Source organism: Varanus komodoensis, unplaced genomic scaffold (genome assembly GCF_004798865.1).
Source record: "Varanus komodoensis strain SLA01 unplaced genomic scaffold, ASM479886v1 scaffold4, whole genome shotgun sequence".
In the NCBI taxonomy this organism is placed as follows: Eukaryota; Metazoa; Chordata; class Lepidosauria; order Squamata; family Varanidae; genus Varanus; species Varanus komodoensis.
In genome coordinates this window covers 5,657,649-5,681,692 of record NW_025335941.1, presented here as the reverse complement: position 1 = coordinate 5,681,692, position 24,044 = coordinate 5,657,649, and the positions used below count along the sequence as shown (strand labels likewise).

General features: G+C 40.2%; 1 protein-coding gene and 1 long non-coding RNA gene across 8 annotated transcripts in view; one reads left to right on the top strand and one right to left on the bottom strand.

The window, feature by feature from the left end:
- The window catches only part of DMD (dystrophin), a 994,758-nt gene that overhangs the window by 166,569 nt on the left and 804,145 nt on the right, over positions 1–24,044 (top strand). The window lies entirely within an intron of this gene.
- Positions 710–23,882, bottom strand: LOC123028978. Its single transcript, XR_006415808.1, has 3 exons — positions 20,976–23,882; positions 20,114–20,118; positions 710–722 (listed from the first exon to the last, which is right to left on the bottom strand). It is a non-coding gene; the product is annotated as an uncharacterized LOC123028978 (long non-coding RNA).

The following is a 24,044-nucleotide window of genomic DNA, read 5'->3' as shown; positions in this document are numbered from 1 at the left end:
ATATTGTGCATCACCACTTAAACAAAAATGGCTAGATGGAGATCTTTGCTCTTCTCTTTAATACCGTTTCATTATTGTTATTGTAGTCTACATACATTATTAGCTGTGATGCGAATAGCTCTAGTAAATTAACTATGGTGCAATATAGCCATCATAGTTGTGAATGCACGTTCAAGAAAAAGGGCCTAAAGCTTTATGTTTCTTACAGCAGTTATTAAATTTTTACTATTAAACCAATTTTAAGAGGTGTAATGATTTTAAAGTGATCACATAAATCATAACTAGGTGATTCTGAAACATTGTATGAGCAGGATTTCATTGCTTTCACACAGTAACAGCATCATGTTCTTTTAGTGCTATAAAAATGCCAGTATTCTGGCTTTTTATAAGATCAGGTGGCCCTAAAAGACTTGGAAGCATCCCAGATCAAGCTGGGGAAACCTTAATTTGGTTTGGAGCAGGAAATGACATTGACAGATTTGTTCCGTTTTTCATTATGAGCCAAACTTCAAGAAAAATCTTGACTTCAGTCTTTTCCACATTCTAAGGCATTTAGACTTCAATTAATTTAAGTCTATATTTAACTTCCACTCTGCTCCATAAAGTGTGAACACTTTAAAGGCAGCCTTCCTCAGCTTGGTGTCCTCCGGATGTCTTGGTCTATGACTTCCATCAACTCCAGACAGCATGATCATTATTTTAAGGCTGCTTTGAGTAATAGACTTGGAAGGATGTCAAAACATGCAGTAGGGATGCTTAAAACACTCCTCTATGCCACACTTCTTCCTAGATATTGGGCTTCCAGATCATTAGAAATGTTTCCCAGAACACAATACAGAATATTGGGATCCGTGGTTCTTTTAGTATTTATATAAGCATGACTAAACTATCTTGCAATTCTATACTCACATATCTGGCCATTGAACTTAGTAGAATTCACTTCTGAGTAGACATGCTATTTATGTGTTGTTCCTTTGTTGTACTCCTGCAGAAATTTAAGCAAAATATTATCGTGCACACAGAGTTACTTTTGAAAGGTTTTGATTTTGTTGTTGATCGTACTGATATACTGTTTTGGCATAAGTGCTCTCTGTCCCCTTTCCTTTTCTATGTTTAGCCTGTTTAGCAGGTGCTTTTAATACTTTGTTGGAGAACAACTGTGGAAAAACAATAGTAATTTTTTTAAACTATTTTTACTTTTTCAAAATATTGATAAATCTCAAAGGAATAGTAAAAATGACATTTTCTTGCACTACCAACATTCCAAAACTCTGCTACTTTTTGTTGTTGTTGCAAAGTGGCCAGATGAGAACCCAAGGCAAAACAGAAATATATAGGAGTAACTGAGCAGAACCAATGGAATCAACTCACCCCCCACTGCAATTAGCTGGTTTACACGATCATCTTAGACTAAATAAGCCTCAGGGTCTTGTTTTAGTCACAGGCCATGCTAACCACAATGGCTTATCATGTTGTCTAAACCTAGGCAGCTTGAATTGTTGGAGGGGAAAAATATTCTCATATAACCCAGCAACATCTCATGGGCCATATTTTATCAGACCCAGTTGCTTTCCTTCCTCATCTTATGGAGCACCCTTTTTACTTCCTCTCTAAAGCCAATCTTACAACCTCAATGAAGCAGCTGGCACTGTTCTTGCTGGCTGCAAGAGTGGGAAGGGATAATCTAGTATTGATTCCTATGTAGGTCTGAGGTTGGAGCTGGGATCTGAGACATGTGATCCTCTGTTGCTTTCCAAAACAAATGACCTCTGCATCTTCAGTTTTGCTCACAGTATCATTTCTCCATCTCCTCCACCATCTTCCTAGGTATTTCAGCAAGAAGGAAGGAGTACAGAGGCATATATTGGATAGAAAAGAATATAATTCTCTCGATATGGTTCAAGAAATAACTGAATGCTGCATAAAGGCTTAATAGAGCATTATTACATCAAGCTGTGTACTATCAAACTTAAGCACACAAAATTACATGTTCCATAGACTCCATATACAGCTGATCTTAATAGCTTGTGCAGCAGGGTCCACAAAACTTAACAACCCTCAGGTGGTGCAAGAGTTAGTCTTAGATAAGGTATAATTATTGCAAACCATATTCTCTGTTCAGATTAAATGAATCCTTCCTAGGCTGTTGATGAATATAACCACCCTTTTCAGTTGTCAGAATTCAAAAAGCCTACTGGCCAACATGTTCAGTAATCTAAGTAGCTTGCTAAATGCAGTTCCTTTGGACTAGGGTTGGCTAATGTGCAATGTTCATGCTTGCAAGGATTCTTTGAATATCAGCTCACTTTTTGTTTCTTCTTGATTTGCACTCACAAATGTTATCAGTGTTCATTTTGTGCAAACAAGGACATTGAGCTAAATGTTGAATTACTGAATGTGAATATTATGACAGCAATTCTCAAATTTGTACAAACTTCCAAAATTTTTCCCATAGACCTAACCCTAATTCTAATAACTATGCAGTCCAAACATGTAACTCCTCTTCTGTTCTATATGCATGGATTTCATATATGTTATTGGGCCTAATTCAAGATGCTGGTTTTCACATATACAGTAACTTGGAAACACAATGCCTAACAGAATGCCTTTTCTGAGCACAATGTTTCTAGACAGTGGCGTTGTGACAAAGATCCCAGAATCCATTCCTCTTTAGTTTCTGGACTTCCTCTTGTGTTTGACCTTATCTTAAAAACTTAGCCGAGCTGAGAGGAAGCATGTGAACAGTCAGGGAAGTCTGTTGTGCAACTAGTAACCTTCATCCTTCATGCTTTTGTGAAACAAAGGCTGCTATTCATGTGTCGAGAAGACTGACTGACATCACTTGTGCCATATTTGTCTGGAGTTCAATTCTTGATGGGCGCTGTGCAAATGGTCAGTGCGCTCACTAGGAAGTCAGATACAAAACTAAAAGAAAGTGGGCTGGGGTCTGGGTTGTTGAACATAAAGTATCAGATGGATCCACCCACAACACACACCGCTAGTGGACTCTAGATTGTCTGAGGCCTTCATCTAGATTCCACTTACAAGGGAGGTCCAACTCATAGCAACAAGGAAAGTGATTCAGTTGTTGGAAGGTATAGAAAATGGTTGCTTGCTTGATTGCTTGATTGAATGAATATACTAAGGCCAGAATTTTGGCAAGGAAGATCAATTTTCACTACCATATCGATTGTCTAGCATTTTTTTTTAACCTATCATGTTCAACTTAAACAAGTTTAAATCAGCTGACTGGCAAAATCATACCCTACTTGATTTGTACAGTTACGTCTGCTTAAGGAGTTACTTAAGAAGTTGAATTTGGCCTTCAGCTAATCAGTCCTTGGCTGTTAGCTAAGGTATAATGCTATTTAAATAGATATAGTTCTTGGCATTTGGCCAAGTTTTATTTCATGTTCCCCCTTTTTAACTTCCCCCACATTTTTCTGCTTCTATTTCCCCTAATACATCTTAATCCACTCTCATATATTGCTTATTTTCATTTAATATAGGTTATATCTACTTAATATTTTAATATATGTTTAAAAGCATATTAATATATCTTGTAAAATACTCACTTTGTGGACTAATGTTCACATTTAATAACTGAGTAGGGACTGTTGATGAGGATTTGTCTCTGTTGTTGCTGTTGCTAGTCACGAAGTCGTGTCCGACCCATCGCGACCCCATGGACAATTTACCTCCAGGCCTTCCTGTCCCTCCACCTTCCCCTGGAGTCCACAAGTTCACACCAGCTGCTTCAGTGACTCCATCTAGCCACCTCATTCTTGGCCTTCCCCTTCTTCTTTTGCTTCTTTTGTACCATTTTCATTATTTTTGGGGTGCTGTTTTGATGGGGATGGTGGCAGTATGTGAGATACCTGTTTTTGTTTTGAGATATTGTTACATTTACCATAATACTACATTCAATTATTTTGGAAAGTTTAATATGTATGATTCATGAGTTGTATCATTTAAGAACAGGTAACTTCTGTAACATTGCTAAGTTATTTATGTGTAGAGAAATAATTTCCTCTCCCTCTCCCTCTGTGTGTGTGTGTGTGTGTGTGTATGTATTTCTATATTTAATGTGATTTCATGGAATGTCAAGGGACTGTCAAATCCAAATCACTATTAAAGAGTTCTCTCTAAGCTATAAGATCTTAACACTGATGTGGCTTTCTTTTTGTTTAACAAGTAACCCATTTGATGGATGCAAATGAACATTTATTGCGAAAAGATAGGGTCAGAGAGGTCTAAGTAACAGATACTTCAACACAGTTTAAAGGGGATTCCTTTTTATTCATAAATGGTGATTCTGTTTAGTTCAATAGGTGGTTATTGATCCTCAAGCTTACTTATTGATTCTGGTGGGGAAATAGTTTGATCAAGTAATTGGTATGATTAACATCTGCTGGCCTCATAATGATTCTCCAGTGATGTTTCATGAATGTTTCAGAAAACTGATCTTGCTTATCATTATTTGATTGTGGTGGTGATTTTAATGATATTCTAGATCCCTTTCAGGTGTACACTCTTTTCAAGAGGCAAAATTTGTGTTTCAAGTCTATACAGCCAAACTCGATTTGATTCATGCTTGAAGAATTTCATGAGAGAGACTAAACTTTCATTTCAAGTGTCAATCATAACTGCTTTTGATTAGATTTTTAGGTTGCTACATCTGTGCTACATTACATAAATGTTTCTAAGATAGTTGGGTTGGTAGATTCAAACCTTGCCCCAATCTGCTTGGAGATAAAATTTCAAATTTGCCCCCACACTCCCCCAGTCCCTGGTGCTCTAATATTTCTTTTCTTAATAGGGATGTTTTTAAATCAGATTTCTGTGGACATTTGAGTATTTCAGAATGAAAGTTCACACTGCTGATTCCTGTGCACTGAGTGGGAGGCCAGGAAAGATTTCTCACAGGGGTAAATTGCTGCCCACTTTCATATTCAATTCCAAGAGACAGAAGTATGACCAATGGTCTCTCTTTGGCCTTCTTTTTAGTTGGGATAGTGGGCATGTGTTAGCCCCATGTGTGGATTCTGTTCTATTAAGCTTGTGCTGGTGTTGATGCAATCTGATGTGAATTGATCATATATATTTCCTTTCTAATAACAGGCTGCAAAAAATACATTTTTAAATTGGCATGAATTCGAACAATTGCATTCATTTGCACAAATCTGTATATCACCAAGACAAGGCTGAATTTCACCCAAGTCTGAAATTAACTGAGAGAGAAGTAAAGGTGGCCAAGATGAATTGTGTACACATGCAGTAAAAGGAGGCTTCCATACTTAATGTGTCAAATGCTACAAGAAAAATAAATCAATTGAGTTAAGTCCAATTTGTGCTATTTATGTAGTCTGCGCAGATTTTATGTAAATCATGCTAGAGATATGTGGTCCTTTCACAAATGGGAACAATTTCATGGAAGCCGAAAAGAAAATACAGTTTACCCATGACTGCTGGGTCAGAAATATGTTGAAAATTTACCAAGCTCAAACACAGTTTTCCAGTATTAAATAAAGACTAAATAAGCTTTATCTTTTCATATTTAACGTATAGCCCGTGCTGTGCTCTATTAGACAAAATAGTAACATTCATGGCTGTGTGCATGATTGTTTAGAAATCAAATTTATTTTTTATCTTTTCTTGTTGAACTTGAAGCTTCAGTTGTCTTTTCCAGCTTAGATGCAGTTGATTGATCTATTTGGTGATTTTGCCTGCCTACTGTGTTAACTTGTCAAAGTCTGAATTGATTGAGGTCTGAGATACTATATCTCATAGTTTATTAGCAGACTGACCATTTCTATGATAACTAAATCTTAGTACAGTTACGAATAACTCTGAGTTATAAACATACAAGTTATGAACCTTTAGTTATGAACTGTCGTAAAGCCTAGTAATTAAAAAAAATCACTGGAAATTCCTCATCACCATCAAGATAGAGGAAGAGAAAGGGAGTCTCCAAAGCATCATCATGGAGAGAGAGGAGATGAAAGGGGAGAAAAAGGAGTCTCCAAAGCAGACCCTCCCTGCCCTGCCCATCTGGAGAGGCAAATCTCCTCAGCATTTTCTTGCTACAAAATGGAGGCCCTAGTGAGTTTGAGTGGACCTGGTTAGCTTGAAATATTTGCAGTTTTTCCACTTTCCCAGGTGTCTTGTGTTCCTAAGCCCTACAAATGTGGAATACAAATTATACCAGATACAACTTAAACACAAATTCAACTTAAAGATAATTTTCTGGGTTTTTTTCAGGAACAGAACTTGTTTCTAACCCAGGGAACTTATACTTATTCAGACATTTTTATTTACAGAAATAGAGCTGGCATGATAAAACTGAATTTGAATAAGTCAATCAGTGAGATCTTACAGTATTTCTGTTGATTGGCATCTTTAAAGTTGTATTTCGGAATACAGTGAATACACTAGTGTGTGTCTGACAAAGAATGAGGAGGAGCTTATTACAGTTCAGCAGGTACTGTAATGAACTTCCCCAGGGTTCACAAGCCAGAATAATTTCTTTAAGGCACTCCAAGGCCTTATGGGCAGTTGAAATAACATGCTAGGAAACTTAGATGGGTCTTGGATCTGGACAGAATGGCAATCACTGGTTTAAAATGTTTATTCTGTATTCTAATCAAATACTTTGGACATTTTACATTATAGTTATGTGGGTAAATGGTTCCATTTCAAAGCAAACAAACATGGACATAGAAGGTATCAATAGTCCAGGAAATTAATGAACCAATTTCATGATTTTCAGGAACTAATGATGGTACTGTGTGGGGCAGCATCAAAATTATACCTAAGTTTGGGCTTCAGAATAACTTGGAGGAGCCCAGGTAATGGCCTCAGTCACTTACCAGAATTGATTTTCTCGGCATGCCTGCTTGAGAGCCACTTGGTCTTCTCAGGTGTAAAAAAAAAGTAGCTATACTGTCCCTTAGCGCTCTGGTTCACCAGAACAGCTTATGTCTCTGCAAATGCAGCTTCAATCATTCCTGTTTGTAATAACAGTATTTTTAAAAAAATAATTTCTAGTCTCAAGTCCTTGCGCTCAGCAATAAGCTTGTCATTACAGTACAAGTGTTTCCACTGTCAGAGGCTTAGATTTATTACTGTGTTGTGGCATACATTATTTATTAATGTAATGATTTTTGGCATACAAGGGCACCATTTTTGAACACATGCAATTGGTTGTTCCTTAGTTGTATAAATAATAAGCAAAGATTATGATTTGTATGTTAAAGGGAAAGCTAAGGCTGTAAATCAAGGGTTCTGAGAAATACGAAATCCCAGTGTAAGCAGTAAAAATTTCAAAACCAGCAAGTAGCACCCTGAACATTCATTCAGTTAGAATTCCTTCTCTTTATTTGATTAACAGCCTGAATATATAAATCAGTTGCAATAACACCACATGTTGTGATGGGTCTGTTCCTTCTTAACCTTTGAAAAACAATTACTGTATTTAAGCTGGATTTCTGGGATGTAATATATCTCTGTCTCAAGTAGGGTTTATAAGGTTTATAATATAAGAACGGATTTAAGGTTAGGCTCAATATGGGGTTCTATGCGGTATGAAATTTGTTTTCAGAGGATTACTTTCCTACCTTAGATTGTTTACATGTCCATTTCTGATTATAAAAGCGCAAGAAGCAGACTAGGCTGCATGTCTTGGGAGATGTAGACCAATCTCACCACTTGGATATTATTTGGGCTGAAATAAATTTGTTTCCTACATTCTAAAAAAAATCACCTTTGCAGATTTGGATTAAAGATACATGAAAAAATTATTTCAGTTTGTTTCTTTAGACTTTACCTTCCAGACTGAATATAGACATAGTCACAATCTTGAGTCAATGTCTATATGCTTCTGAGCATACACTATAAAAATAAAAATGAAAAATGATCACATTTTAAAAATGCACATAATTGACATGCTTGATTGAAATAATAAATACAGAAGCACTTCTTCGTCGTGGCCTCTGTGCATCACACATATGGGTACCATGCCTGCGCAGTGCCTTTGGCTGGAAGATTGATAGCTAACGGTTTTTGGCAGGAAGCTCCGCTCCCCCTCTCCCTTGTGGCCTATAAAGAGCAGAGCGTCCGCCATTTTGTTCAGTCTTTGCGACCGCCGTTCGCTGTGCCTCGTGCTGCTTTCAACTTTGGCTTTGGCTATTCTTGGTTCTCTCCTTATATATTGCCCTTATACTACTTTCCCTTACTTCGTTTCCCACTTCTGTGTAGTTTTCTCTTGTTATTTCTTCTTCGAGCTATCAAAAAAAAAACCAAACCAAACCAAACCAAAAATATATACTTACCCTCTGCACTATCTCTCTTTTTCTTCTTTCTTCTGCTATGGCGCAGCGAGCGGCTTTCCGCAAATGTGCGGACTGCGGGTCAAAAATGGCACCTACTGATCCGCACGAACTATGCCTCCTCTGCCTTGGAGAGGGGCATAGGACGGATAAGTGCGTTCATTGCCTAGCCTTCTCAAAGCAGGCTAGGAAGAACCGCGAGAACCAGCTTCGGAGGCTCCTTTGGGATAGGGCTCTGATGCAATCAGACCCGCTTGTCTCTATCCCAAAACCTGGCTCCGCTTCTGTGACTCCACCCTCATGCCCTTTGAATGAAGGTGTGTCCACTTCGGTGGCCCCCTCTGCCTCACCAAAAAAGAGGCATGAGAAGCGGAAGCATGCCGAAGAGAAGCCGGCAGGCCATAAGAAGGCCAGAAAGGAGAAGGCCTCTAAGCCTCCAAAGAAGGCTAAGTCCACAAACCGTTCCCCACATAAGGACTTGGAGCTGACGGGACCCTCGGTACCAGTGGCAGTTACGATACCGACCCCGTCTGAACTGATCCTTCAAGAGGCCATGCAGGTTACCCCTCAAGGGTCTCCCCGACGTGCGGTTGACCTCTCGCCTGCACCCCTTCCAACTCTACGGTGTTCTATCTCGAATGGGGAAATCCAGGACTCCCCTCCTAGAGCGAGGTCACCGACACCGATGCCCGCAGTGACATTGGAGACAGAAGCTGGCCTGTCCCCACCAGGGAATCGGAGGAGCCACTTGGTAGAGCAACGCCCAGAGAGTTGGCGTCGTCCCTACTACCAACCTTGGGGAGACCCGCTCTCTGTGGGGTACTACCCTGCTCCCAGGGCGCGATCCTCACCGCTGCCCCGCGACCAATCGCGGTCTGTGGATTCGAGGAGGGTGCCACCTCGATCCCCGCAAAGCGGAAGCAGCCACTCCTCCTCACCGGCGGAGTCATTATCTTCTGCCCCACCATACTATGGTGCTGATTCGGATGACTCTGAAGTAGACTCAACCTCCCTGGACTTCGTGGTGACATCCCAGGATCCTGCGTCACCCGATGAGTCACACGTCTCCTTTGCGGAGCTGATGTCAAGGCTTGTCCAGTCCCTGGACATCGACGCTGCCCAGCGCCCGGGACCGTCGACAGACAAGTTTTATGATGTCGTCCGCAGGGAGCAATCAACCTCCATCGTTCTGCCACTTATAACTACCCTACGGCAGGCAATGATGCAGCCCTAGGACCTACCTTCACATCCTCAGCCGACGTCCAGGAGATATGAGTCTATGTACAGGGTCCGGGAAGAAGACATCCCCTTCCTGCTAAAGCACCCGAAACCAAACTCGGCGGTCATCGAATCCTCGCAAGGCAGAGAGGCGAGGGGACATACGGTGCCGAGGGATAAGGAGGGCTGGAAAATAGATTCCCTGGCCAGGCAGGTCTATGCTGCCTTGGGCTTAGGACTTCGCATTTCCAACTACGAGGCGACGTTGGTGCGATATTAATATTTTATTATGCAGCGCCTCCACAACGTCGCCTCCACCCTCCCAGACCAGCAGGGTGACCTTGCGAAGGTCCTAATCAAAGAAGCCATGCAGGTCGCGGTGCAGCAGTTGTCCACGTCACCACGTGGACACTGACTCCCGGGCCTTGGTCGGTGCTGTTTCCCTCTGGAGACACGCATGGCTTCGGAATTGTAATTTCCCGGAGGAAACCAAGCGGCGAATAGAAGAGATGCCTTTTGATGGTTCCGGGCTCTTCCATTCACATACCGACCACAAACTCAAGAAACTGCATGAGTCAAAAATGACGACGCGCAGGATGGCGATCCAGTCACATAGCAGACGTAAATGGTCCTGGAATCGGCCATTCTACAGGCAGTCATACCAGCAGAGACAGCTGCCGCAACACCGCCAGCAACAACAGCATCAACAGTGCCGCTGCCCTCAGCCCCAATAGCGCTTCCAAAAGGGCTGCCATCATTTTGACAATCGGAGGCAGTGCTGATGGGACTGGCGAACCACTCCTCATGCTCCTCTAATACCCACCCCCCTCTCATCTGGGGATCGGCTCCGAAGCTGGCTCCCCATTTGGGAGTCCATCACATCTGACCGGTGGGTATTATCCATCGTTCAACACAGCTATCGAATAGAATTCGACATCGTTCCTCTATCGAGTCTGATCCGGTCTACTTCATGTTCGCCGGTACTTCTTGACGAAATACATCAACTTCTCCTTAAAGGAGCGATTCGGCAAGTATTTCCATCTGACGGACTTCACGGATTCTATTCCAGATACTTTACAGTCCCCAAGCAGGACGGTGGTCTACGTCCGATTTTGGATTTACGGGACTTGAATAAGTTTATTATACCGAGAAAGTTTCGTATGACCACCCTTCAAAACATTTTGCCGTTGTTAAGGAGAGGGGATTGGTTCGCCTCATTGGACCTGAAGGACGCCTACTTTCATATTTCAATTCATCCAACTTACAGGCGTTTCCTTCATTTTGCTGTTGCAAACCAACTTTATGAGTTCACAGTTTTACCCTTTGGACTGGCTATGGCTTTGAGAGTTTTTACCAAATGCATGGCTCCTGTCTGTGCCTTCCTATGCCTTCAGGGCATACAAATTTACCTGTACCTCGATGACTGGCTGTTGGTCTCGCAATCCAGAGAAGGACTCCTAGACACCATCCATACAACGCATACCTTACTATATAGTCTGGGTCTTCGTATTAATACAGAGAAATCTTCTCTTCTTCCGACACAGACGCTCACCTTCATTGGAGCCCGCTTGGATTCGACGTTGGAGAAAGCCTTCCTCCCTCAGGACAGACAGCAGACTCTCGCTCACCATATCCATCGAATTCAACGAGAGGGAACGGTTACGGCGAGATCCATCCAGAGGGTCCTGGGATATATGGCCTCCTCAGTTGCCATAGTTCCACATGCCAGACTTCGGCTTTGCCCACTACAACTATTCTTCAACAAGGTGTATCATCCACAAAGAGACCCACAGTCGAAACGGATTCGGATCCCGTCTTCCGTGCTCCACTCCCTGTGCTGGTGGCTGAAACTGACCAATCTCATGATGGGAGTCCCCTTCAGGGTGTGACCTCCTTCGATAACTCTCGGTACCGACGTGTCTCTCCTAGGATGGGGGGCAATATGCTCTGGCCTGTCTACCCAGGGAACGTGGACTCGTCTAGAATCCACGAATCATATCAACTTCCTAGAGCTGCTGGCAGTCTTCAAAGCCCTTCGTTCTTTCGAAGGCCTCCTTCATCATCGGATCGTTCAGATAACTTCGGACAATATAGCGACCATTTTTTATCTGAACAAGCAAGGAGGGACAAAGTCACCGACCTTAGCCAGGCTTTCTATGAGAATTTGGGACTGGTGCATTCAGAGACACATTACTCTGATGGCCGTTCATCTGGCTGGCACAGACAACGTGCACGCGGATCTTCTCAGCAGACACGTCTTCACTTCTCACGAGTGGGAACTGGATCCTTGTACGCTCAACCACCTTTTCAGATGCTGAGGGTTCCCCAATGTGGACTTATTCGCTACTCAATGGAACAGGGTATGCAAGACTTACTGTTCGAGAGCGGGAATCGGACAAGCATTCCTAGGGGACGCATTCATGATCCCTTGGGACAACATCAACTTCTATGCTTTCCCTCCGATCCCTCTTCTGATGAGGGTCATAGCAAAGATAGTGAGCGACCGTGCATCGGGGATACTAGTTGCCCCTTGGTGGCCACGTCAAGCATGGTTTGCGAAAGTGCTCGACATCTCCTGCGGGGAGTGGCTTCATCTTCCGGCACTTCCATATCTTATAACGCAAATGGACGGCACACTTTGTCACCCGGACTTGCTCTCATTGAACCTGACAGCATGGCGGATTCAATGATTGACCTTCCATTGGGACTGATGATGGATTCGAGAGCCTCGAATCTGACAGCTTCTATTAATCCATCGGTATTGACAATTACTTCGACCGCTTCGGTTCCGATTCTCGAATCCAACCATGCGGGTGCCTCTCACTGCCACAGTCTATCTGTACCATCCGGTTTGAGACAGACCCCGTCGAATTCGAACCCAACACTCTTGCACCCTGAGATTCAGCATATTATCGACTCTGCCCTAAAGCCGTCCACAAAGAAGTCATATACGGCTAAATGGAAACGTTTTTCCACCTTCGCCGAGTCTCATTCGTTCTCCCCACTTGTCTCATCAATCGAACAAATTCTTCAGTTCCTTCTGGGGTTGCATCACTCTGGACTGAAGCCTTCTTCTGTTAAAGTGTATACGGCTGCAATAGCCTACTACCGTGGCTTAGTCGACGGATCACCCCTATTTTCTCATCCTATCCTCAAGAGATTTTTGAAAGGACTGTATAATCTTAATCCATCGATTAGACCAGTTATGCCCACGTGGAGCCTTTCTGTAGTTCTACAGGCCCTTATGAGGGCCCCCTTTGAACCTTTGGCAACTGTGGATCTCCGATTAGTTTCGTGGAAGACGGCGTTCCTTGTAGCTGTCACGTCAGCCCGGAGGGCCAGTGAACTTTGTGCTCTCTGCATCGACCCTCCTTATCTAAGCTTCCACAGAGAAAAGGTCGTTTTACGTCTCGACCCATCTTTCTTGCCCAAAGTCTCTACACCTTTCCATACAGGACAAGACATTGTACTGCCTGCCTTTTTTCCATCACCGTCGAATCCCTTGGAAAGATCTTTGCACTCCCTCGACGTTCTGTGTTCTTTAGCCTTTTATCGATTGCGAACGGAGTCTATTCGGCGATCCAATAAACCGTTCATCAAATATTCGGCTAGAGATCAGGGTGACCCAGTCACTCCACAAAGGCTTTCTAAATGGATAGTCCACACTATTGTCTTGTGTTATCAGTTAGCTAAGCTTGAATTGCCTTCAGTTCCTCGAGGCCATTCTACTAGAGCTGTCGCTACATCTTCTGCATTCGCATCCGGGGTTCCGATTGATGACGTCTGCAGAGCCGCTACTTGGGCGAATCCCTGCACTTTCGCCAAGCATTACCATCTTGATGTTTGGGCTCGACGGGACTGCTCCTTCGGTAGAGCTGTTCTCTCCTCCATCCTTCAATGAGGACACCTTCCCTCCTCCTTTGATGGTAAGCTTGTTAATCTACCCATATGTGTGATGCACAGAGGCCACAACGAAGAAAAGCGGGTTGCTTACCTGTAACTGATGTTCTTCGAGTGGCCATCTGTGCAGTCACACAACCCGCCTGCCGGCCCCGCTCAGTGTCAGTGAGTGGATGCATCAACAGCTCAATGTTGATGAGAGAGGGCATTTTCGGTACCGACCATCTCCTTTACGGTACCGACAAAAAAAAAAAATCCATTAATATACCGTACGTTCGGTCGCAAAGACTGAACCGAATGGCAGACGCTCCGCTCTTTATAGGCCACAAGGAGGAGGGGGAGCGGAGCTTCCCGCCAAAAACCGTTAGTTATCAATCTTCTGGCCAAAGGCACTGCGCAGGCGCAGTACCCATATGTGTGACTGCACAGATGGCCACTCGAAGAACATCAGTTACAGGTAAGCAACCTGCTTTTCTATTTGAAAAGGAAAAAAAATGAAGCTCACAACCTGAAATGGATTTGAATAAGAACAAGTTTCAGGATGGAATCCAGAAAACTTCAGTGAGTTCAAGTTTTGATCATTTGCACTTTCCTTTTTTTAATATAACTATTCTCCAGATACTTTGGATTGATTTCATATGGGTTGGAATATGGAACCACGATGCCTCCACCTCCCCAGAGGGGAATGATCTGTGGGGAGGATTAAGCTCTAAAACCATCTGCCTACTATTCTTGTTTGCAAATTAAGCCACCTGCTAAGTTATGCATTATTAAGGAAGGTCTACTACTTAGTGATGGAAAAATAACATTGCAGCCTGCAACATACACAGTCTAGGGATGTGAGGAAACATCACTGAGGGTCAGATTCCACAGCTTGGCTCCATGTGCTCCATGTCACTTTCTTGTGGCCCTGTGCCCAAGTGCTTGCATGGATTCCAACCAGGAATCAAGCCAGAGTGAATTTTGTGGAAGCAGAATCCCTCTTCTGCACATGTGTCTTGAGGGCTTTGCACTGCATGTGCTGCAGAGGACGTTTTCTGAGTCGCAGACCAGGGATTCCACAAGTGTCTCTGGACACTTGCTTGGTTTGCTTGGTTCCTAAGCTAGGAACCAAGCACAAGAAAGAAATTTGATGAACAAAAGAAGATTACTGTATGTTGTGAGATTGTTGCAACCCTAAGGCAGACACATTTAAATCAATTAGATTTAAATTCAGTGTAACCAAATAACACTGAAGTGAACAGTTTTAGAGCCTGCTTAGTATGCATGCCATATTTCAGATGTCTAGATTTTATGGACTTGAAATGCTGTAGACCTTTTGGGCAGATATACACACATCCTCTTTTATTAGTGTATTAGTAGGTCCCAGCTTACAAATATTCATATTTGAACCCTAGTAGAAGACAATAATAAGTGCCAATAATTCTAAACAATTGACATTTGAAATGTGAAATAAAATTTCTGTTTAAAAATCTTGAATGATAAAATGAGAAATATCTGTGAATTTTGTATATTTGAAAGCTGCATAAATTATTTGTATTGTGTAGAGTTGAAATCAAATCAACATGTTCATTACATAAAAGAGTTTAAAAACATTTCTCATAATGATACAAGACTAATAATTAGCAGAGATGTTTTAATCTAGATATTAAGAGCAATATAAGACATAGAAAAATGATCAGTATGGAATATTTCTTAAAAGGCTGTCCTATTGAATCCTCTCAAAGTAAAAGTAATGCTGCATCAAATGTACAACATGTGAAGAAACCATTCTGGTATCTAAGGCAATAGAAACAGTTTCCATACGTTCAGATTTGTTATTATTATTTTTATTTATTACAGTTATAGCTTGCCTTTTTTCCTTTCAAGGAACTCAAAGTGTCTTACATAATCTTTCCCCTCCTACTCTCAATGTTATCCTGAAAACAGCCCTGTGAGGTATTAGGCTGAGAGACAGTAACTGTCCCAAAGTCACCCAGCAAGATTTGTGGTGGAGTGGGGAACAGAATCCGAATCTCCCAGATCTTGCTCTACCACTCTAACCCTGCACTACACTAGCTCTCAATAATATGCATAATATGTATTAAAATTCTGAAATGCATGCATGTTGGTGTGTTTATAGATGTGCATGTGTATAAACAATTTATAATAATAGTTAATAAATGTAAATGTTTCTCAGAAAAAGAAGAAACCTGACCCTTGAACTTTAATAAGAGATGGCAAGTCACAAACGAGGAATAATTCATCTGAGTTAATCCTGACCAACAATTCTCTCAGATCTGCTCTTCTTCTTTTGCCACTGTTTCCTGATTTATGAAAGGACTGGTTCCCAGTCCATTGTACCAAGAACATAATCAAGAAAGTGGATGAGTGTCTGAATCTGTTATCAAGGCTAAGTGTAGTTTATCCAGAGGTATCTGTCACTTCAGTCCTGCAAAGGTGATACTAATTAATATTTCAAGCATAAGAACTAGCTCCTCCCTCTTTCACATTTTAAGCCAAAAAATGCACTTGGGAACCAAATCTGTATTCCAACCAGCCTTATTTCTTCAGCAAAGTGGTTAAACTGTATGAGGTAGTCCTAATCAGCATATTCAGGGTTTAGCATCAGGTTTAGCTAAGACTTTTTTTTAGTGTATGCCCTTGGTGCTACATTTTCTTACATTGTGTAAGCAGCTGATGCATGCTAATAGAATTTATGCTGTGTGTGGCACATATAAGAAAAACAGCTAAAAAGCAACTGAAAATATGGAAAAGAGGCAGAGAAGTTCATGGAAGGTTGATGCATCAATACATATTACTGAAGGTAACTGACAGAGCTTCCTATAGTTGTTGACAACAAAACCAAATTACTTTCTGCTTCTCAAAGATTATTGGTGAAAAGCTGGTGAAAGGCAAGGAAGTAATACCAGCAGACAGCAATCTGCAACCTCTCTGGATGCAGTATCTCGTGGCTGCCTGTATGTACTTATGGAGATACATACAAAAGGATACTGGAGTGTCTAGCAGATTCAAGGGAGGTTGGTTACAGAGAGATAACCATGCACTCTATTGCTACTGTAGCTGAGTTTTTGGCTAGAGAGTGTCGAACTGATGATTTACCACACACTAGCAGCATTTTTTCAGCATTTAAAAAGGTAGCAAATCAAATTAGGCATCTTAGAGAACAAGCAGTCCTCACATTTTTTAAAAAAAATTTCTAGACCACTGTAATCTAAAAATAATTTCCATGCAGTGAATAATGAGATATATGCCAAAATGCAAATAAATCCAACAATTTATAATAAATTTATGGCTGATCTTTTAGTCAGGGAATGCTATTAAAATAAAATTAAGCAATGTTGACTCTTTCTTGACGTTAACTAGCAGGGGATTCCAGAGAGGAAGCAAGTATAGCAAGACTTCATGTGGACTCCAAACAGAAATGAATTCTACAAGGAGCTTCCAGGAGTGCCTAGAAAGATTTCTTAGCCATGTCTTCAGTTCAGGCATTGTTTCAAGTCCATTGCAAGATCAGAGAGATGGCAATGGCACCATATTGTTATGAATGCATGCACAATATAATATTCAGCAAGTTTCTGAATCCAGTATTTCTCCTTCCATGTTAGGAGGGTTAAGCTTTTGTGATCCCAACTCATACTTCAAAGACAACAGCAGAAGACTGAAATACTTTTACCAGAGCTGCTGGCAGACATTTTGATCCTGACTTTGGAAGCTAAATTTCACTCCAGAAAGGTCATATTGAATTTCACCTTGTTTATCCTTCAGGAGATCCTGGGGACAGACGAATATAGTTATTTCTATTCTGTTGATATCCATTTCCATCCAGCTGAAATGTAAAACAAATAGCTATTAGCATTCCATTAACTATTTTAGTGTGTCAGTGCATTCAGCCTGATTTCTTTAATGTAGTGCTGATAAGAAGGAAATTATGATTTTTACCTTTATAGTTGTATGGAATTCAGGGAATGCAGCCTGGCCCAATGAAAACACACAGAATCCTGGGAGAAATGCCAGAAGGCTCACAATGGCAGACTGTAGCACCATTTTTTAAATGCAAAGCATTTCTGTAGCCTGTCCAAGCAGTTGCTAGCACCACCTTCTTATATTTGCCAACAGTGCTTCTAGTTGTCTTCCCTTCTGTTTCATTGTTGTATAACAAAGCAGCAAGCTGCTATCTTGAAGAATGCATAAGAAGCTATTTTGTTGCCATAAATTCATAGTTCACTTATGAGGCAGAATGTTGTGAATAATTGTGCACTTCAAAGAAATTGTGCATTTCTTTTCGATCTGTGTTGCCCATACATAGTCATACAATTACTGTATATTCATTCTGTTTTTAATTACACTGGCTATACTAAACCTTTGTCTTTCCCATATAGTAAGTTCTGACTAAGGTCACGTAAATTATAATAGAATTACTGTTGGAATTACAGTGTATTGCTAGACAGTAAGAATAGACTTGAACTGCTGGTTTCACAACTGGAACTACCATGGGATAGGCTTCTACTGCTGTAGAATTTGGATCTAATTGTTAGGGTTTGTTCGACTACTGTTAGAAGATTACACCATTGCCTACTGCTGTTTCCTTTGGGATGCTTAAAAGAAATTATGTGGACAGGCATTTTGGCAGCAAAGTCCAATTTATTTTGTCTTACTGGGCAGAAATTTTGTAGAAAAAGGAAGAATTGCATTTTCAAAGTGGCATTTGCTTATACAACCTTCTTCAGTGCATGAGCTGGAATAGCCACATATTTCCTTCTTGAAGAAATTAATTTGATATAATAATTGAAGGCATGCCATAGTGATATTTTTCAGTATTGAAGTCAACACATAGTATAAATTCTTGCTATTTGAAAAGTTAGGTGCCAATGTAATTAGGTTTGAATGAACAGCGCCTGTTTCATTTTGACCTCATTCTCAATTTTGCCTTATGTGCCACAAATATATATCTCATTTGCAGCAGCAACATAATAGAACTTTGGTCCTACAATTCTGCTGAAAAGACAGACAGGCTGCACTGAAGCTGCTTTACAGCTATTTCAGCCTGTGGAGAGAGAAAAATACAGTATATCAGGAAACCCTTCTTTCATGAAACCTCTTAAAATACCCCCCGCTATATTTTGCTTTGCTTATATGCCTCTATTGAGGATCTCAGACTTTTTATTGTGCAAGTTTGCTCTATATATACCTGAGGTCAATAGGAGAACTGATAGCAGTAATCTTTGAAACCAATTCCTTCCCCCACCCCACCTTTATGCTTGCTCAGAACTCATTTTACTGAGGATTGACAGGTACCTCTGTGTACCATGGATACATAAATAACCCCCATATGAATTCCTTAAGCTGACTATCAGAGTCTGACATCTCAAATTTATCTGCTTTTGTTTACAGAACAGCCTGATTTATTGGTCATCAAACCTTTTCCATTTTAGTTTCTAGACTTTGTTCAAGTGACTGCACATGCAGCTTTTTGGCATTTTCAGTTCAAATCTTTTTTCTCCTTATGGCTTACCATTACTAATGGGCATGTCTTCAGATTAAATTGCTGCTCAAACAAATCTTGACAGTAACATGTGTTTGAATCCAGAATCCCCTTTTGCATAGTATATCAATGTGCATATTTACTTATGCACAAATACAATACATTAGGGAAAAGAATCATGAATTATGGCACACTTGCACATATTTCAGTTCTGAGTTTAATTTTAGAAATTAATTTAGCGATGGGTGACAATTTCATTTCATTTCTTAGTTTAAGAAATATCTTTTTAATAATCAGCATGGAAAGAACTTTGCAAGAGAAAGCAAAACTGATGGATGTATTCATCCCTACTATAAAGCTTCTCTTCTGGTTTATACTTCCATCTATTATACGGTGAGTGGTGACTGATCAAATGTCTCATCAGTTGTACTGCCCTAACTTTGGAAATCCCTCTCTAGGAAGATGCTCTTCCTGTCTTGGTACCATCAACCAGACTGATATTAGTCATGTATCTCATCATATTAAACAGTTGCAACATACTAGCAGGCCTGTTGCATGGAGCCTTAACTAATGCCATGATTTTGGGCATTTTGAGGGCCAAAAGATGAAAGTTCCATGATTCGTATATGAAAAAAAGCTGGAAAATATGTAAGGACTGGCTTTCCCCTTCATGTACTATCTCAAAAGCAGCTTTCATCACAGCAGTTTGAAAGAAGACATTAGTTTTGCAGATAGGCTATTAATGAGAAGGAAAGTGTCTAACATTCCCAAATGCAATCTTATATTTCACATCATAAACAACTGTTGAGCAAATAAGATTGACTAATCCTATGACATATATGGATGGAAGAAATGAAATGTTTGAATAAATTACATGATTAAAATGTTGAAATCAAGTCTTCTGCGTCATGTAATAAAGTATATGATTCTTACCCATCCTTGATCTCCTTCAGTGTAATTTCACAAACACTGCTAAGTAACTTTTGAATTGGCATAAATGAGGTAATTTTAAAATATAAAATGGTGTGTTCACAAATGATCTATGCAGATGTGAAATCTCAGCTAGCAGTATTATGCATTGCACATCTCAAGACTTCTCAATTGTATTTTGTGTTTGAAGGCAGTCTTACATAGGGAATGCAATAATCCTTCCAAGAATCCATCCTTCTACAGTTTGTCTGACTTATTCTTATGCAAAAAGTGAGTCAGAAGTAAGTCACAGAAGAGGAGGCTCAAGAGCTCTGGTTCCAAAACTGGCAGCCTTCTTTCTCAGTTTGTGCAGCCCAAAGAAAGCCTCAAGACACATATACAGAAGAGGGATGTCACTTGTGCAGAGTTTGCACAGGCTCACTTCCTGGTGGGTATAAGCATGAGCACTTGGCATGCTTTCCAGGAAGTGAAACTCTTGGCCAGAAGAAAGTGGGCCATCATCCATGGAGTCAAGCTCAAAGAATTTGATGGGATCCCACTTCCAAAATGACTTCCACACACATTCCTAGTCTTACTATCCCTGTGTGTTTTTCTGAGTACTACATTTTATGTAGGAATGCTATGATACCATGTGCTTATGTACTTTGTACAAATGATTCATTTTATAAGATTAGGACTTAACTTCAAGGTCTTTAAGAAGGAGATTGTCTTGTCTGACAACTGTGAAGTATGGAGCACTTATGACTTGGAGCACTATAAAGTGTTATCATCATTCAAGGATAAAGTACAGTGTGTGCTTATTTTTGGCTTTACCACCAGTTTAATCATACTGCCTTGAAAGTTGTGAAAATTGATCGTAACAATTACAAGCAATTTCAGTCATGTTAAGAAGCTGCATAAATTATTTCACATAAGTTTGAACACCACAGATTTTGAATGGTGTTGAAATGAATTCAAAGGCAGTCAATTACTACTGCTACAAACTCTCCTGAGATACAGCTGTTCCAAAATCTCTGTGAACCAAAAATGAGAGGGCAGAAAAGTAGCAGTTTTCATTTATAACAATCTATTACTCAAAACCTCCCTGCAAAGAGTCTAAGGAATTTGCTTGTGACATAAGAAACACTGATTTCTTTTTCTTATACATACATTTAAACTAATTAAAAACTGTAAAAGTGGCCTTTAAATGCGGTAACACACAGTTCTGATGTGAAGGCCTTTTTCTGCTGAAATATTTGACATTTTATGTCCCTTTTTTACTGTATCCTAGAAAATTAGATTGTTCGTGCAATTAAAAGAGGCTGTTCTGGTAGATCTTAACTTAGTGTTCTGCTACAATACTTCGATTTAATTGCAAGCTGGAAGTTCCTTGGTGAAGAATGGGGACTATCCATCAGTCATCTGGGTGGGCTGCCTGCTTCAAAATGTCACTGCATGTGATGCTGTCTATCACTTGCAGAGTAAAGGCTAACTGCATGTTCTTTAACTACTGATAATGCTGAAATCATGGTGGCAGGTGAATTACTAAGGAGTCAGAAAACACAGATGTGATCACCCAGGTAGGCATGACTCATGGCAAACTACCTGCTGTAATTGATTGTTGGATCTTGAACAATGTTGCAGTTGTAATTTAGGGTTCAGTCCTGTGTATGCTTAGAAGATAAAGTAGCCCTACAACTCCCAGCTAGCCATGGGTCATAGTGAGACTTATAGGGCATCTTATGATTAAATATACAGAGGATTCTGCCTTTAAGCAAAGTACTGCACAGCCATTTTATTATAATTTAAAATCACTGTGGTTACTTCATAAGTAATATGGAGCCTCTTGAAGGCCATATAAAGATGGCCTTTGACAGTAATAGCATTTTGAATCACAGGTGTGGGACTTGTCTCTAATCTCTCTTACTGAAATCCTATATTTGCTGCAGAATACAGATTGCTGATCTTAGTATATTGGAACACAATTTTGCTATTTCCTCTTCTTAATTTCTTTTGTCCTGTTGCTTTTGCGACTTATGCAGTTCATTTGCCATTATTTACAATCCCAGATATCCTATCATATAGATTTGTGCTTCCTCCTTAAATGAATACTGCTATCAATTTATGCTTCCTAATGTTTTTCCTTTTATACCTAATGACAAGGACAAGACCCTTATCTAACACCAGTAAAAAATATGCAGTTTGGGTTGGGAACTTGATAAAAACAATAAATACCATTTTCCTAATAAAATTCAAAATTTGTATATAACAAAAGAAAACATAAATACAATAAATAAATGGCATATTTTATTATGTTGAAAACTGTCCTAGGGATATCTTTAATAGGAGATATAATAATGCCTATGATACAACAATAAAGAAGCATTTTAGATCAGAATTAAAAACAGACTAACATAGAATACAGACACCCACACACGTTCTGTTGTGAACGCAATACACCCAATTGGTACAGGCACTATGGCAATCCATTGGAGGTGAGTAGCCATGGTTGGTTGTTGTGTAATTCAAACCCAGGCTGCTTTGGCGGCTTCTGTTGTGTTGTGTTGCTTTGCTTTTAAACAATCCATCCTAAGAACCCATGTAAGTTTTGTTTAATCCACAATGGATTGTAATTTCATTTAAACACAGCAGTGGGTTATATGTGAGTCAAGAGCAGCAAAATTCCCTTTGCAGCTTTTGATGATCTTGCCTGTGTCACCACCAGTGACATTCCTTCAAAGTGTCCAAGGAGCATATTGGATGGGTTGTCAGTGCTTGACAGTACATTTTTAAAAGAAGAAAAATCCACACCAAATGTGCATGATTGGCTAGTAATTTTTAACAGTATATTTTTATACTTGGACTTGTCCTCATCTACACAGGTCTGTAAAAGAAAAGCTTCACCTGGGCAATGTCTAGAGGGATAACTGGTGTCAAAGGGAGGTTTGAAAGGCAATTGCTATATATGTCTGATTGTGAGCTGTTCAAACTCCTTCTCCTGAAAAAAGGGGGACAAAAAGGGAGCAAATTTATATCAACTGGACCTGTGTCAAATATGACATCAAATTCTTCTCAGATACAATAAATTCTATCTACTCTAGTCAGATTTGTGGGGTGTGTATGTGTGTATGCATGCATGGCAACTACTAGCCCTGTAGAAGTTGGATCAGGTTTTGTACTGAAATTCTTGCATCATTTTTTGTGTTATATTCATATCCTAAACTGGCAGAAGTCTGGTGACATGCTCTGGCACACTCTGGTGATAACACTAAGCTTATTCACTAAGATTTGTTTATTTTTGTAGTATGCAACACTTCTCAGTTTGCTTAGCATATTCTAATAGAGGAAAAATGTGGTATATGAATCTGGTAGTGGAATAAGTGATAGGTGTTTATTTTGTGATGAATACCCTTATCAGACTACATCTGTTTGATATTCCACTTATGTATAATGGACCTTCACTTAACAATTCTATTTTACATTTGAGTATATTGAATCAATAATTTAAGATATGCAGATAATACCATATTACTGGTAGAAAGCAGCAGTAAAATGAAACAAATATTGATGAAAACACAAGAATAAAGTGCAAAAGCAGGCCTGCAGCTAAGCATTAAGAAAACAACAATCATACAACAATTTTCTCTGAAGACCAAGACTAAGATCATCCACACTATTATTTCCTGATCACTGGGTATGAGTGGGAAAGTTAGACAGTAAAGGAAGTGAACAGGAAGAAAATGAATGCATTTGAAACATGTTGCTGGAGGAGAAGCTTACAAATACCCTAGACCAAGAAAAAGACAAAGAAGTAGGTCCTAGCCCAAATCAAGCCCAGGCTTTCTTTTGGAGCAACTTCAAGATATCAGGGGAAATGAAATATGAGCTGTGGATAAATTCCATAAAGAAAATCACAGCCTTCAGTTTACAGGAACTGAGCAGGGCTGTGAAGGACAGGATATTTTGTAGGGCATTCATCTATATGGTTGTCATAAGTTGGAGATAACTTGATGGTATGTAACAATGCCAAGTATTACATTTTTCTTTACTAATTTTCCAGTTGCTCTGAAACGTTTCAGCTAGAACTTGCTTTTCCATGTCAGCACAACACAATCTCAAGATCCTGTGGATAGCAGGAAAAGTAAGACAATTGCTATCAATGTTGCCCCTTGAAACTACCGGAACCAATTTCCCTTAACTCTCCA